Raw genomic sequence first — 12,723 nt, forward strand, 5'->3', positions numbered from 1 at the left:
GTCCCTCAGCATACTTTAAGGCTGTATTTGCCAACCAACCAGAATGCCCCTGTCAGCTGGTGAAGGCACCTTTATCCCCGGGTGGTGCTGACACCACCCTGACAGGAGTATGCTTTGACTTCGTGTACACCATCTGGCAGCGAGTAGTCTTCAGCTGTATCTCAATACAGTTGGCTAGGTTAAAGCCTTCTCTTATATCAAATCACATTCCAGGCATGCCTTCTTGCTGAGTAGTACATATTTTTAAAAGAAAAATCTGAAAACTCAGTTGTCACAGGGATTAGAAATGAGTTATATATCCATATGGTTTTCTAATATTCTTCTAAGGACATTTAAAAAACCCAATAATTGACTAAAGTGAACTTGACTTCATTTTGATAAAAATGAAGCTAAAGATGATTAATCTATTGGATTAAACAAATATGGCATTAGAAGCAAAGGCGCTAGTGTCAGAATATAGAATGCACAGTCTGTGATATGCTTTATGACGTGTGTGCATTTAAGATACTATCAAACTCTTTTAATCACTACCCTTATGTTAGAAGCTTTGTTTGTCGTAGCTAGTGAAATGTCACTTCAACAAAACCAAAAGAATTAAAAAAAAAATCCACATGCTTAGAAAGCAGAAAATAGCAAAATGTGGGAAAAAAGTCATCTTTGCAAGGAAAGGTCGGGAGAAACATATGGATCCCAAGTGAAATTAAAATAAGGTTTCTGTACAGACTAAGATGCTGAGGCAGATAACGGTGCCACAGGCCAGACAGAAGGTTCCCAAGGCCCCAGGCTGCTTTCTTACTTCTGCTCGGCTGAAGACTTTATCCAACATTATTTTGGTGATAACACTTGTTATACATCCTCTGGATCCTCAGATGCTAAATCATCCTGTAATAGATTTCATCCAGGAAACCTAAAGGCCAGACATATTTCATCATTTCTTAAGTTTCAGTGATTATAAAACAGCCATCTGTACATGTCTGGAAGCATATTTTTATTTGGGTTATTATTTGATAATGTACAGACAATCCAGTCTTCAAACCTCTAATGTGTCTATTTGTTTTAAAAAGTCCATATAACAGTTTTATATGGTTATTTTTTAAAATTTTTATTCTATTTAGTTGAAATGTGCGTAAGACTTTATCCAAAGTAAATGGGAAGACAATAAATAATGACACAGAGTAACAAAGAACATATTTATTGAAAAATATTTGGTTATATTACCTTGTTGGATTTTTTATATTAAGTAGATTTCCTATGTGCTTAGGGTTGGAGATGATGCATAAGTATTCTACATAGAAAGTTCTGCTCTCCTGGAGCTGCCCATCTAAAGCATACTCACTCCTGCTTAATACTGATTAAGCATTCAATCATCAATTTGTATCTCTTAGATGTATTTATTACCAAGCAGATTCAAAGTAAGGAAAGAGTAAGTTAATTCCTATAAAAGTGGATTTGGGGGTCAGCCAGGGGTGCAGTGGTAAGGCAATGCTCTCTGATGTTGGACCCACATGTGAGGCTGCATGCCTGTGTGGCAGGCTAGCTGAAGCTGGGGGTATATTGTGACATGAAGATACTGTTGGGGGAGGGTGCTTTAAAATTCTGCCATAGCCAACAATCTCTCCCCTTAATTATAGACCTTTAAGCTTACATGGCCAAAAACATCTGACCCTAAGTCACCTGCAACAGATGCCTGGCATTCTGCCATTAGACATTTATTCTTTGGGACCAGGGCCAATATGCAGATACTGTTGGTCAACTTAGGGATAAGGTAAAAGGAGGACAATACATTAAATATTTATGTTATGTATATATTAGGTGAATGCTTTTTTTTTTTTTTAAGAGAGATTTTTTGCTATGGAGTGAGTGTGCTTGCTGGAGAGATAGAGAGAGATAGACAGAAAGCAAAAAATCACTCCCCCTGGGGAGAAGGGATGGCCATGCCACAATCCCTTCTCCTCCATTCTCCTGTTGGGATCCTGGGCATGCACACACACATGCCCACTGTGAATTTTAAGCTGCCGGGTCCAGGGCTTGAACTGAGGTAGATGACATGGGAGTCTAGTGACGTAACCACTATGTCACCTGCTGGTCCCAGGGGAATGCATTTTTAAAATCAGATTGTTTTCTCTTTATGAAGAAAGCTTGAAGAGTTTGCTTTCTTAGAGCAAAATATGCAGGAATGGGTAACTACAGTGGGAGCAAGGGAGAGAGGAGTTGAGAAGAAATGTGGTAGAAATGGAAATTGGTGGTTAGTAGAGCTGGACATTGTTATTCTAGGGAGAGGCCATTCCAATCAGGTACCCAATGGGGAACAATTGGAAAACATTCAAGTGGGATAATTTAATGGAGAGTTGCTTTATAAATATGGGGTAGGATAAATTAGGAAGGAGCAGATTCTAGAAGCAGAGAGCTGTGTATAGAGGGCAGACTGCTAGAAGCTATGGTTTTTGGTGAAGGAATGTGACAGGCAGCCCGGAAAGACCCTGTAGAACAAGAATTGAAAAAGGTGCAGAGAAAAGAAAACGACACAGCCCATCCATTAAAAAACTGAAATCCTTGCTCTGCAACCTATTAGCTAAGTCTTGCATGAGTCATTTGATTCTCTGGGTCTCAGAGAACACAGAGGTAACAATTTTAAGTACTTCCTTTTTCTGGAAGTAATCTTGAGAATCAAATTATGTTGTCATTTATATAAGAGCTACAAACACTGAAAACTAGAGAAGAAATTCTGACGAAATGGTTAATCTGAAAAAGTTGTAAAACTCTAAGGCACAGGTAAAGGGAATGAAGACCTTATATTTTTCTGAGGTAGATCTTCAGACTAATGCATGGCAGGTGATTAAACTGCATATAGATGCACATAGACAGATGTTTTGAATATATATATATATACACACACACACACACACACACACACACACACACAAATCTAGTATCAAATCAGCAAAGTTAGAAAGTGAGGGTAATAAGAGAGAGAGGGAAAAGACCTAAAAATACACCCAAACTTCTTGAATCATTAGAATCAAGGACATTACATTTAGACACAATTATAGGGTGCATCCCCCTCATATACTGTGAGTGGAATAGCTCATAGCTTTTAGCAAGGGAGTGATTGCAAATATTTTGTCATATTTCTTCAGAAATTTATTTCATACTCACACATACATTTTTAGTCTGCACTGTTAAATTCCTTATTAAGCCACAATGAGAAGACTTAAAACCGCTATTTTTGCCTTGTTTCCCTATGGAACTATCTTTCAGCTTAAATTCCAGCATATAGTAGTAATGCATGAAGAATGTCAATGCACTTTACCTCCTACAAGTTACTCTCCTAAGAAAAATTACTAGTTAAAAGGGATGGTACACGTCTTAAGTCTGCATCAGGGAAAAGAAAAAATATTTGTTTGATCTCACAGATTTGGTACTGTGTTGTGATACCATCTAACATGAATATAGTTTAAAATTCTATGTGAAGTCCCTCTGTTTTGACTGTCAATTCAGGGTGGAAAACCATTTTGATAGAAGTGTCAAGAAAATGATGAGCAGTGAAGATATCAACTTGGTTAGCTCATTTTTTTGACTGCCACATGATTCTTCTTGTACTATAACATGTATGAACAAAAAAGACATTAAATCAAAGACAAGAAATTCAATGAGTTTTAAACTAATCACTCAAGGTGCATTGGATTTATCTGTAATATCCTTTACATATTGATGTTTGTGCTTCCTCGGCTCCCTTGGTTTGTATTCAATATTTGTTCCACAGAAGGAAATCATTAATGAATGCCTTTAACATGCAAATTTGTCAAGGTCAGAGTTTCAAAGACAGAAGCTTGTTGGCTGTGCCATGCACTGTAATTTATTTCTGTATAATACTTTGTTAGATTATCAATCAAAATGTTGATTATTTTTACAAAATAAATGATAAGTCTTCAGATTTTTCTTTGTCTAAATGAGCATAATCTGAGAGAAAAATATTTTGGTTGGAAATGAGATGAAAATATGACCAGTATAAGTAATACAGATATTTATTGCACTCTATGGAACCAATGTGTCCCAAAGAACTTGACTTTAAGTGGATTTTTGTACAGTGACTCTTACTCCCCCAATGACTCTCTTTATAAAAGTGGGGTCACACTTCTTACAGAGGATGCCTTTTGAGGTATCTTTCTAGCATGTCACACCTAGAAAATGTCCTCTTACAGCCAGGAGTAGAGCCTCATCTGCCATATTCTGGATATACAGTCATACCTCTGAGCTTAAGTTGCAATCAACAGTGGACACCTGATCGGTGGACACCTGATCCAAGCTAGATCAATACAACCGGATCTTCTTAACTAGGATTTTGACACTGCAATCTAGACACTAGTCCCATCCCTAAGTGCCATACAGTCCTCTCCTTACTCTCCTTCAGATACCTTGTAGCTTAATAAAATATTTCCTTTTGTCTTTATTTACATCATATTCGCATCTAATACTACAAACAATTTTTTTCCCCTTGAGGGTAAACTCTACAGGTTGAATTGAAAACTTCGGTGTAGAAGCAACAGGCTCATTACTTACTGTCAACAATGTGATTCCCCATAGCTGTATCCCCTCAGCCTTCTCACTTAATCTTTTGCACAACTGCCCAGTCTCCAACTTTTTTCAGGCATAGCTTACCTTAAGCCTACACACATTTCTTTAAAGTACAGAATCCCTTTGTCTTCTCCTAAGGTTCAGATAATGCTTTGTCACCAAAGGTTCATGTTTTGGAAACTTGGTCCAGTGTAATGGTTTTAGGAGGTGATGAGGACTTTAAAAGGTGAGGCCTCATGGAGGGCATCATCTGATCAGCTGATGGCATGGGCCGGACAAGCAGAGGAAGTGGGGAGATTTTTGTCTCCTTCTTTGCAGGGGCTTGCCTTTTTCTCTGCTTCTGTCAGCCATGTTGTGTGTAGCACCAGAGGCTGGCCTGTTGCTGTATCCACCAGAATCACCAGCCAGGTGACCTTCTATCTTTATAAATCATGTACTCTCAGTTATTTCTGTTTTGTGACACAAAATAGACACCTTCACACCCTTCAATGTGATGTTCTGATTTTACTTTCAAACAGTTTTGAATCACTGTAGGCTTTTATGTTTTATTGAGCACAAAATAAAAAGTAAAATAATGCTAAATTTTGTCTGCTTTGAAAACTTCTAAGTGCTCTCACCTCATTTTTTCCTTATTTATCTTGCCACAGCAACCTGATTAGCTTTCTAAACAGCTCTGTTCAAACCCCTCTGATATTTAAAATGTATTACTGTCTCCATTTTTGTCCACACATCAATGTTTATACACTAAAAGTTTCATTTTGAAAAAAAAAATTAAGATGTTTTTGCTATAGGGTGCGTGCACACACCAGAAAGACAGAGAGAGACAGAAAGTGAGAAATTACCTCCCAGGGGGGAATGGCCATGCCACCATCCCTTCTCCTCCATTCTCCTCTCGGGATCTTGGGCATGCACACACACACACGCCTGCGGTGTGTTTAAACCACTGGGTCTGGGACTTGAACCGCGTTTGATTACATGGGAGTCCCAGCGACGTAGCCATTATGCCATCTGCTGGTCCCTGTTTTTGAAAATTTTTAATCTAAAATGGAATTTGGCAAATTTTTTTTATTAAAAATCAGATAATAAATATTTTAGGATAGCGGGTCATATGGTCTCCGTCTCAACAATTCAACTCTGTTGTTGTAGCACGAATTAGTCATAATCAACAAATAAGCATGAGTGTTGCCAATAAAACTTTATTTCCAAAGCAGATGGCAGGTAGAATTGACCTAAAGACTGGGCCTTTTCCAGTTCTGTCAGCTTTACTGTTTAATTCTATCTTGCCACACCACCAGAACTCCACTGAGATGTTCCTTCTGAGTCCAGTAGTACTTTCACCACTCTGTGCTTCTGTTCCCTTAGAAGGGGGCTGAGGTGAGGTACTGGAAGTTTCTCTGAGAAGCGCCTTTACATCAACTTCAAGGTAATATATTGTCATACTGCTTGTTAAGAGTTTGATGAGAATGTATCAGAGAAAGTGTAATAAAATACACAAAGCAATTCTAGGATGAATACAGATAATATTATGTTACAGGTAGTACTGTAAGACATGTAAAAAACTAGTCAAAGGGTTGTGACTCTTAAAAATATACTTATTTCTACCCATCCGATTAAAGATACCATCTTTTTACTTACCCCAGCCTGCATATAGAAGCTGGTTATGCTTTTAATTCTATAAAGCTTTCTTTTTTCATCTGTGCTGATCTTAAAAATACTATGCATCCTTCAAGATGCAAATTAAATTTCCTCTCCTTCACAAATCCAGGTCTTCTTCAGAATTTCTATTATACTGTACCACATCATTTTAATCTTGGTATTATGATTATTTATTTATGGATCTTGGTTCAATAACTCGAGTATCCAACTACGGTATCTCTCTTAATAGACTTTCTATATTCCACAAAGCGCAGATCAGTACTTTGCAGAGAGTAGGCATTAAATGATTTTGATTAATACATTTTTTAAATTTGTGAAAAAAAATGAAGCTTCCTTTATTTGATGAAGAAGTGTTAATACTGTATAAGGATCAGGGTCAAAAGCAAACCACTGATTTACTAATCTTTAAAAAATATCCTCAGGCACTTGTGGTCCAGTATGGTTGAACTTAATGTTGGTATTTTTGCTAGCCAAATTTACTACATATGAAACCCATTGGCCATTTGGGGATTGACAACTTTCCTACTGCTCCTTGCAAAAAACTTCCCAAGAAAACTGGGATAGATAATCTATGTGCCATATGTGCTGTTAAAATAAAGTTGGAGATGCACTAATCAAATGGTTTCCATGAGAAACACAAGGCCTCCAAAATATGAAAAATCTTTTTAATTGTAGTACTTATGGTAGTCACTCTGAAGAGCAAAATTACATTTCAAACTTTTTTATCTTAAAAAGGAGTTAGATATCCAAAGCTTAAATATCTTGGAGCAGAAACACTCTGACTGTTAAACATGTTACATAAACAAGTTTGAAACAAGCAAAAAAAAAAGTTTTATCTCTTTCGCGTTGCCTACAAAGTCTTTAAATAAGTGCTTAGCCTAAAAGAGAGGGTTTTTTGATTTCTGAAATGGTGGAAGCATGATTACAGGGTGCCTACTCCCATGGCAGATTTCAGGTACGGGAAGAAGTTGACCTATTCGTGGATTCTCTTAGCCGAACATGTTAGCTATTACCATCTTCGTTTAGATACCATTCCCAAAAGAACATATTCTTGTTTTCTTTTTAAAGTTTCCTTATTGATTCAGTGAGCAAGAGAGAGGAGAAAGAAAGAAATTGAAAGAAGAAAGAAAGAAAAAGAAAGAGAAAACAGATATCCACAACAGGATTTTCACCTGTGCTGATCATAATTTCCAGCAGCTTTGGGCAGGTACATACCTAGAGTATTCAGGGAGGTCTCTGGATGCAAACCTGGAACCTTTCCATGTAGGCCAGCATCAAAGAGTTTTGTTTTACTACAGCACCACCTTCCAGCCTGTTCCAATTCTTTTAAGAAAAGTGACTGATAAGGATGAAATAGGATTCAATACTGTTGATTTTTAACATGCCTGGCATCAGAAGCAAGCTGGTGGGAAACTGAATGTTTTGGGACCAGCAGTTGGTGTAATGGCTATGTTGCTGGATTCTCATATAGTCAACCACAGTTCAAGTCCCAGATCCAGTACCTTAAACTCACGCCAGGCTCAAGATCCTGAGAGGAGAATGGAGAAGGGACTGCGGCATGGCCATGCCCCTTGGGGAGTGATTTCTTGCTTTCTGTCTCCCTGTGTCTTTCTGTCTTTCTGGTGAGTGCAGGCGCCCTACAGGAAAAACCTCTCAAAAAAAAAAATTAAAAAATAAAATAAAATAAAACTGAATGTTTTTATCAAAAAGATGATCTATGGAGTTTCCTTAAAAATTACTTGTTGGGACCAGCAGTTAGCGTAATGGCTATGTCGCTGGACTCCCACGTAGTCGACCGCGGTTCGAGTCCCGGACCCGGTGGCTTAAACTCACACCGGGCGCGTGTGCGTGCGTGCCCAAGATCCCGAGAGGAGAATGGAGGAGAAGGGATTGCGGCGTGGCCATCCCCCCTGGGGGGTGATTTCCTGCTTTCTATCTCTCTGTCTCTCTCTGTCTGTCTGGCGAGCGCACGTGCCCTATAGCAAAAAACCTCTCCAAAAAAAAAAAAAAATTACTTGTTATCTGATTTTTGTTTCTATTATTATTTTCCAAGTTTTAAGTTACTATCACAACATTAAGTAAATATTACTATTATCATATCAATTCTTCTAAGTTCTTCTATATTGTAATCTCTTAGAAATAGGTATAAATACACAATTTGTTTGTTTATTTTGGGAGTGGCAGATTGACAGAGTACTTATATTTTCTACTGTTGTAATTATTCCTAGATGTAAATTGTTTTGTCTCTCTCTGAGCTGTCTGTTTCTGTCTATAATCAACTTTATTCCTCGAATTTTATTACTTAAAATTGCTACCTCTGTGTTCTGTGTTTAAATAGCTAAAAAGATTTTTACTTGTCTTAAAAATTCTCAACGAATATTAGATCTTCAACCCCTGACTTGTCCTCCTCCTCATCAATAGATTTTAAATCTATTACATTTCACTTTTTCTTCCAGGAACCTGAATTTACCAAGGAGAGGAATAATATCAAATGGATGCAATAGATAATTTTAAAATTCACAATTTCTTGGATCAGCAGATGGTGAAAAGGTTACATTGCTGGACTTCCACATAGTCAAGTATGTTTTTAGTCCCAGACCTGGCTTAAAACTCATGCTGGGCATGTGTGTGTGTGTGTGTGTGCCCAAAATCCCAGGAGGAGAATGGAGGAGAAGGGATTGCAGGGTGGCCATTCTCCCTGGGGCCGGGGGGGGGGGATGATTTCTTGCTTTCTGTCTCTCTGTCTCTCCAGCAAGCACACACCCTATAGCAAAAATTTCTCAAAAAAAAATTCACAATTTCTTACCTCTTTTTGAATACTTATAAGTTTTTATCATAATTTTAAATGCCAGCAAAATGATAATCTAAGTTTTACAGAGATTTTAGGAGGTTAAGAATTGCAAATGTTTTTGAAGTCAAAAAGCTACTCCAGCTATTTTAAATAAAAGGAAGTATTAAGAGGCTCCTTAGTCTCTTCTTTCTATATGCATTTTGAAATAATCCATGACTTACAAAAAAAGTTGTAAGGAAAGAACAAAGAAACACTTTTCCTGTTTTTGAGAGTAAGTTGTTGCCATGGTGACCTGTCATGTCCATGTACTCCAGTGTTACTTCCTCAGATCTGGACAGTCTCCCACAAACTGTAATACTTTTCCAGTTGCCCCTATAAAATCCTTTAGGGCAAAATGATTCAGTTCAGAATCAATCAGTTCATGAAGTTGCCCTGACTTTTTAGTTTTCCTCAATGTTCAAAAGTTCCATTTTTAGTTTTTTAAAAAAGTATTATTTATTTAATTCCATTTATCATTGTTATTATTTTTAATTTGGCCAGAGAGAGAGAGATGCAGAGAGAAAGAAAGGGAAAGGGAGAAAGCAAGCTACCAGATTTGGGACCCAAACCATGGTTGGCTACCTGGGAATCTAGTGCCTTTAACCACCATGCCACCTGCTGGCCCCTCCATTTTCAGTTTTAAAAGGAACTGCCAAACTATTTTCCAGAGTGACTACCATTTTGCATCCCCACCAACAACGGATGAGATACCAAGTTTCTCTTCATCCTCACCAGCATTTGGTGTTATCATTGTTTTTTATTGTCATTATTCTGATATGTGTGTAGTCATATCTTATCATGGCTTTAATTTGTATTTCCTTAATGGCTAATGATGTTGAATGTCTTTCATGTCTTTATTTGCCATCTGTGTATCCTCTTGGGTGAAATGGATATTCACATCTTTTACTCATTTTCTCCCTAGATTGTTTCATTTTGATACTCAAATTATCCTCAGTATGTCTGATGGGAGCCTCTTTGATCTGATTTCTTTGTCTTTTGGTCATGTATCATCATTCTTGAATATCCTTGTACTTTCTGGAACTAGATGTTATAAGCTCGTCTTGTTTATCTTGATCCACTTTGGAATTAGCCATATCTTCAAGAATCATATCCTCATTAGAGAGTAGAATTTAAAACCAAGAACTGAGCATCAGGTGTGCTCCTTGTGGTTGTGTTGCTGTTCTCAGGCCTTCTAAGTGGACAGGGTTGTATGTACACATGTACATGTACACATTTACATTTATATTTATTTATCTGTATAATTTCGTAGATACTGGCACCTATATAATTACATATATGAGTTCAGAGAAATAGCTCCAGTTGTAAGCCAGTACCCTAGCACTTATTCTAGATTTTTTCCGTTTCCTGATTTGTAGCTTTTTTGTCTGATGGCAACTCCCATTGTCTTTAATATATGAATTAATTTCTTTGCTATGGCCTGAACAATCTTTTGTTTTAAGTCTTTGGCATAGGGCATATGTGCTTGCTAGAGACAGACAGAGAGAAAGTGTGAAAGCAGACCCCGGGGGATGACCATGCCACAGTCTCCTCTTTTCCAGTCTTTCCTTGGGATTTTGGGCATGTACATGCACGTGCCAGCCTGTTTTTCAAGTCACTAGGTCCAGGACTCAGACCACACAGTTGGCCGCATGAGATCCAGCCACCTAACCCACCTAACCTCTTTGAAACCTGGTTGGCCCCCCAGTCTGAACCTTTGTACTGTCCCCAAATTCACATGTTGAAACCTAGTCCCCATTTCATAGCATCTGAAGGTAAGGGCTTGGGAACTGCTTAGGTCATGAGGGTGGGGCCTCACGAATGGAATTAGTGCTTTTATAAATGAGGTCCCTTCTGCCTTGTGAGGACACAGAGAAAACATAGCTGGTCATGAACCAGGAAGTACTGAATCTGCTGACCTTAGACTTCCCAGCTTTCAGAACGGTGAGAAATAAATTATTCCAAATAGGTCACCCTTCCTTCTCTCTTCCTCGGCACTGCCTGTGGCAGTGGTGGCCACCTCCTACTCGGCATCATGGCTGCCCTCAGACCCCTCGTGAAACCCAAGATTGTCAAAAAGAGGACCAAGAAGTTCATCCGGCACCAGCCTGACGGATATATCAAAATTAAGCGCAACTGGAAGAAACCGAGGTATTGACAACAGGGTGCAGAGGAGATTCAAGGGCCAGATCTTGATGCCCAACATCGGTTACAGAAGCAACAAGAAAACAAAGCACATGCTGCCCAGCGGCTTCCAGAAGTTCCTGGTCCACAACATCAAGGAGCTGGAAGTGCTGCTGATGTGCAGTAGGTCTTACTGTGCTGAGATCGCCCACAGCGTCTCCTCCAAGGACCGCAAGGCCATCGTGGAGAGAGCAGCCCAGGAACCAACCCCAATGCCAGGCTGCGCAGTGAAGAAAACGAGTAGACGGCTCATGTGCACGTTTTATTTGTTTCTAAATAAAACCACACTCCCCCATTTCCATAAGGAAGACTTCCTCATCTCATTTAGGCTTAGAAACCTCAGTTTCCCTTCTTCCTGCCCCAGGCACCTCCTCACTTGGCTCATTCTCTGGCTTCTCATGCTGGGCCTCTGCCTTCCCTGGGGATGCCTTCCTAACCCTTCTCAGGCTCCAGTACCCCATGCTGGGCTGTTCCTCCCTGCACCAAGGGACCACTCTCACACCCTGTTAGGCCTCTGCTACGTGCTCTGGACTGCTCCTCTCCACCTGGGTGCCCATTTACTTAGTCTTCCTTACAGTTTTTGACCTGAATTGTTCAATAAAGAACAATGGAAGGGAAGAGAAAGTGGAAAGAGAGTACCTACTGACCCTGGAACATGGTGTCAGGGAAATGGGAGTACAAAACTGAAGGAAGACCCAAAGGAATAACTGTGTGCATAAGAGAAACAGCCAGGATCATGGTTTCTCTAGAACACAGAGTATGTGGAGGACCAGACTTATGAGCTGTAAGAACATAAAGTCACTTGCGAGGCTACTGCAGGGGCCTTACATTGTTAGGAAATATTTCATTGGTAATAATCAGGTAGATGATTAATATGATTAGTTTTATACTTCCAAAAATTAATCACACTGCAGTGTGCAGGAGGTGTGGGAAGACAAAATACCATTAGGCTAATTCCACAGAGAATTGAAAACTGATCTGGACCAGGGCTATGAGAGAAGGTGAGAAAAAAGGGAGGCAGCTCCCTGACTGCCATGCCAGGACACTGGCCAAGGCTGAGCTGGCTTGAGGAGGCCTGACTTTGTACAAGAGGTAGGACCTTCAGCATACTGACTGCCAGATATCATGGCTTTTGGTTGATGCCCTGGATGCTGTGGTTGTAGATGCTGTAATGGTGTCTCCTAGACCCCTCCTACAGGACTGAGAAACTTATTTCCCCACAGCCAGAGTTTGTGGCTGACAACTCCCAGCTGAGTCCCTCCTCATAACCAAAGAGGGCTGCCTTGCCTGCAGTTGTGCTCCCCATAGTGGGGCAGCTCTACTTTCATGACTGGTCCATGAGGGGACACTAGGCCCTGGCCCTCTTGCCTCACTCAATTCAGCACAGGTATGAAAGTCCCCTCTGGCTCCAGTGGTATATCCTTGGGGTGGCTGAGGACTCCTGTGCAACAGCATCATGGTTCAGCTTTCCCTCTGATCAT

At 39.6% G+C, this 12,723-nt stretch overlaps 1 pseudogene; it reads left to right on the plus strand.

Annotated features, from left to right (window-relative positions):
* The first annotated feature begins 11,037 nt into the window (after window positions 1-11,037).
* On the plus strand, window positions 11,038-11,530 carry LOC102493810 (60S ribosomal protein L32 pseudogene; annotated as a pseudogene).
* The last annotated feature ends 1,193 nt before the right edge of the window (window positions 11,531-12,723 follow it).

Source organism: Tupaia chinensis, unplaced genomic scaffold, assembly GCF_000334495.1.
Source record: "Tupaia chinensis unplaced genomic scaffold, TupChi_1.0 Scaffold000318_1, whole genome shotgun sequence".
Taxonomy (NCBI): Eukaryota; Metazoa; Chordata; class Mammalia; order Scandentia; family Tupaiidae; genus Tupaia; species Tupaia belangeri.